At 35.8% G+C, this 4779-nt stretch overlaps 1 non-coding gene across 1 annotated transcript; it reads right to left on the bottom strand.

The window, feature by feature from the left end:
* Window positions 1-1534: 1534 nt before the first annotated feature.
* LOC138444464 (small nucleolar RNA SNORA72) lies at window positions 1535-1658 on the bottom strand. Its single transcript, XR_011258489.1, has one exon. It is a non-coding gene; the product is annotated as a small nucleolar RNA SNORA72 (small nucleolar RNA).
* Between the last annotated feature and the right edge of the window lie 3121 nt (window positions 1659-4779).

The raw sequence follows: 4779 nt of genomic DNA, 5'->3' as shown, positions 1-4779 counted from the left end.
TATATGGTAGTTTAGTGTTTTCAAATAGATACTCTCAGAGGAACAAAAGACATTCCAGGAGTCCTCTTGATGGCATTAGGGACCAAACAATTTTAAAAGAATGAATTTCTAGATAGTTATACATATGTTGTCATTTAGTTGTTAAGTCATGTCCAATTTTTTTGCAACCCCATGGACTGTAGCCTGCCAGGCTCCTCTGTCCATGGAATTTTTCAGGCAAAAATACTGGAGTAGATTGCCATTTCCTTCTCCAGTGGGTCTTCCTGAACTAGGGGTCAAACTGGTGTCTACTGCATTGCAGGCAGATTCTTTACCACTGAGCCACATATACTTTTTACTGAAACTGATCTGCCTGTATACTGGTTCTTTTCCATCTCTTTTATTCCAATTTCCCTTTTACAAAAGATAGGCTACAACTCACCATCTTCAGGCTAACTGGTTCTTGTCCTAAATGAAAAAAACTCTGGGCTTGAAATAAAGGGGAAGTTGTAAATTTTGGTACCATAACCCAAAGTATGGCTTCTGTTATTTTTTGGCTTGCACATATTTCTAACCAAGGTGAAGTGAAGTGTGGCATGATAAATGAGCTATTTTGGTCCACAATCAGATGTTCTAAATTCAGCTATAGAATTGTGCAGTTATGGGGCATTATGAAACTTTCACATTAATATTCTCACCTCTTCCATTCCTGAATAACTGTCAAAGAATGCACTATCCCTGAAGAAGAGTTCAAGAGTTTTGTTTAAATTAACCCAAACTGAGAAAGTTCACCTACATGGAAAGTTTGAGCAAAAGGATGGTAATCTGAGAGATTTGAGAGGATGTTTGAGATGCAGAAAGAAAAGCAAAGAAAGTGATGAAAGTATGGACAAACTTTTTTTTAATGACTGTAAAAAGTAGTAATAATAATGCTTATTAGATTTCAAGAAAAGATGCATTTAAAATACTAGACAATAATAGCATGTATGCCAAAAAAAAATTAATGGAGTTAAAGCATTCTAAGTTCCCTATGTTATCCAGGAGAAAGATAATAATTTTGTTTTAGATCGTAAAAAATGATGGATTAAGCATGCATGTTTTAACTTATCTAAAACAACAGAATCAGAGAGTAAAACTGAAATAATTAAATAATTAATTTAAACAAAATTAATAATAAAATTTAAAAGAAGACAAGAAGAGGTAAAAAGAAAACAGAGTATTTTAAAGGAACCCAAATTAAGATAAATTTAAACCCATTATGGAACTTACATGCTAGTACAAGAAACATACATGTGAAGTATGTAAATAATTTCATATAATATGGTGCTATGAAGAAAAATCAAATAGGGTAAAACATTAGGTAGTACTTAGAAGACTATTTTTATTTATTTTTAAAAATTTTACAATTCATTTAATGGCAACTGGCAATCATCAAACTAGCAATGGTTATCTTCAAACATTGTTACACTAGCCGTGCTATCATTTCTCAAGATTGATCAGATACCTAGAGTCACAGACATTTCACACACAAGATGCATCATATAAATCAGATTTGGTTTATCACCAGCATTTATAAAACCAGACTTAGGAAAAGAAGTAGATCTGGGGACACATGCATGGTCTTAATATAGCAAATGTTTAGCCTGCCTCGACTATCAGAACAGTGAGAATATTCGCAGACTATTTTTAGATAAGGAAAGATCTGAAAGAGGAAGGAAGAAAGACTCTATAAGGCTTTTTATCTTGAGCAAGAGAAAAGGTTGAAAAGAGAAGAGGCTACAAAAAGGAGATTGAAAAGACAGTAGGCAAGGTGGGAAGAAAACCGGAGTGTGGCTTGGTGAAGAAATGTTTCAATAAGGTGGGCACAATCAACTGTGACACTAAGGACGCCTGGTTAATTTTTCACACACATCTTTTCCAGACCTGCAGAACACAGCCAGGCTCAGTATTAAGAAGAGTTTCATAGTCTCATTAGGCATACATAAACCTAGAGAGTGGCTAAGTGTAAGGTCTCTGAAGTCAGATTCAACCTGAAGTTGAATCCTAGCTCTGTCTCTGGTTGTGAGCTATGTGGTCTTAGGCAAATTATTTGACCTCTGTGTGCTTTGATTTCCCCCTCCATAAAATGTGGATAGTAACAGTACTTGTTTTCTCTGGCTGTTGCGATTAAACAAGTTAATATTTATAAAACACTTAGAATATACGTGAAATATAAAGTAATCATGTCCTTATTAAAAAGTAAAAAATCTCTAAGATAGCAAAAATAGAAAGGACAACTTTGCTTATAGAGTACAGACTTGCATTCTCAGTAGGTTCACGTTGGCATAAGACTGAAGTAAATTATCACCATGACTGATAAGATAATTATATTCTGATAAACATATGGCATGAAATAAACTATGGCTAGAATATATTTAGTTCTTCTTTACTGTAGTATCCTGAATTTAAGGTGTATATAATTTTATATAAAATTATTTTTCAGTTGTCATAAGGAATATTCTTCAAATGTTTGGTGGTTCAGATCCCTAACCTGTTACTCTTTTTCAGTTGGATTATGCCCTTTTCTCTTTTCAATCTAAAATAAACTCAGATGGAAAGTGACATTAATAAAACTTTCAGTCTCCACATTAACAGAAGAAATAGCTGAATACTTCCTTGGTGCTAGGTATTATAAGGAGCCAAACAAATCATTTTGTGTAAAACACTGAGGTAGATGCTTTGAAGGAGTCATAAAAATTTATGACTCTAACTAATGTGAAAGATAAAATGCATGTACTTGAGATAATTGCACAATGGGAGTATATGGCTAATGAATGATATGGTAAGTGTTATAAAAGATAAGGCAGGGTTTATTACTGGCTCTAAGGAAGTTTCATGAATGAAGCGAGATTTTTGTGTGGGCCTGGGTAAAGGGAAACGTTACAGTTACTATATTTTAGAATATGCAAAGACTCAAACTACCTTTACGGCAAACTTTCTTAGAAAATTCCTAGAGAAAGTATTTCAGCAAAATGAGGAAGTAAACTAAGAAAATACTAGATCCATAAGACCAGGACTCCAATATAAGGCAGGCACAAAGTGAAGTCCCAGGATGTCAGCTATTCAGCAGGACTAGATCATTTGTGCAGATGAGAACAAGAGAATAGAGTGAGGGAAGGAAAGCTGGAACTGATTGGAGATTTACATCTCAGTGTTTCATCTGAAGCGATAGATGTGAGGTATAGAATCTTCTGGAACATTTGGAATAAACAAGCAGTGGGTGAAGCAAAAACACCATCACCAATAAAAAGATAGAAAAACAAGGCAATTATTAACTTGAAGGTGACAGGTGTAAAAAAAAAGAATCATATATTGTCCCCACAGTCAATATTTACTAGTCACGATAATGTAAATACTAACTGCTGACTTACACAGATCATTACAAAACTATGAACAGAAAGCAGTGGAGAGGAGGTTAAAAGACTTAATTCTCAACTACTCTAATCCACAAGGTAATCTCTAGGCTATTTAAATAGCAACGTATAATTTGGGCACAGGTGGGGAGGTAAATACCAATAGAAAAAGTCAAAAAAATAGTTGAAAGTATTGCCCCTGAGTGAGAGCTGAGAGACTGTATTCATGGAGGGACTGGGAAGGGATTGATGTTGTTCATTGTAGGTTTGAAAAAGCATTATATGGAGAAAAAAACCTTTTGATTAAAAATTAAAAGAATGGAAAAAATAGAAAAATCGTAAGACTTTGATAAGTGATCATATACAGGGTCTGGATGGAACCTGAGATCTATCATTTATTCATATAATGAAGGAGTTCTCATCACTCATTCATTCATTTATATATCAAATAGTTCTCAAGCAACACTTTGAGCCAGGCACTAAACCAGGCCCCAGGAATACAAGGGTGAATGAAGACACACTTGGTCCCTGCCCTTATGCAGCTTATGTCCACTACAGCAAATAAACAATAAATGAGAAAATAAATACAAAGGAGAGACACAGCCTGTAGCAAGAAGTTGTGTGACTAGGGGAAAAAAAAGTGTGCTAGAATGGTGGTGAAGGGAAAAAAGGGTAACTACTTTAGTTGTTTCTCAGGGTGGGTCTTTCTCAGATGAGTGAGACTTGAAACGGCATAAACCAAGGAAAGATGTGTACAGACTTGCAGGCAGGAAAGGCTGGTGGGTCTAGAAACTGTGGCCCTGAGCAACAGAAGTGAATCACATGATGGCTCTAGAGGCGGTTGAAGAAGTCCTAGATCACGTTGCTATAGATATAAATTTGGTAAGTCCTCAGAGTATAGATATTTGAAGCCATGGGAGAAGACTATATAGAGCGTAACCCATAATCTCTTCCAGAGGAATTCCAACATTTAAGAGGAAGAGCCAGTAAGAGACTGGAAAGGTGGGGGTTGTAAAGAAAGGCAAAGCAATGAAGTCCGAAAACTTCCCCAACAATACCCTAACATTTCTGTCATTTTCCTAACTGCCCTACAGGTTTGTATTTCTTTTGACAAAATGCATTACAATTTGAGACTTTACCGTCAGTTCCAGACATAAGTGAAGATACCTGAACCCTAGAAAAATCAATTTTAAATTACCTGAAAAGTTATTTACTCATCCCCACTGTAAATTACACCAGCGTGGCCCAGGACCTTTGTTCGAATACAGCCACAGCGTTTCTCCTCTGTGCTCCTGTGGGGTCATCCAAGAGTGCTAAGATTTCAACTGAGATGTCCCCGTGGTATCCTCAAGACTCTGGTATCCCCAGCCCCTCTGAGAATAAACAACAATCCCATCCTGCACTCTGT

This window comes from Ovis canadensis, chromosome 7 (genome assembly GCF_042477335.2).
Source record: "Ovis canadensis isolate MfBH-ARS-UI-01 breed Bighorn chromosome 7, ARS-UI_OviCan_v2, whole genome shotgun sequence".
Taxonomy (NCBI): Eukaryota; Metazoa; Chordata; class Mammalia; order Artiodactyla; family Bovidae; genus Ovis; species Ovis canadensis.
The sequence above is the reverse complement of the archived record's forward strand: the minus strand, read 5'-3'. Positions and strand labels throughout refer to the sequence as shown.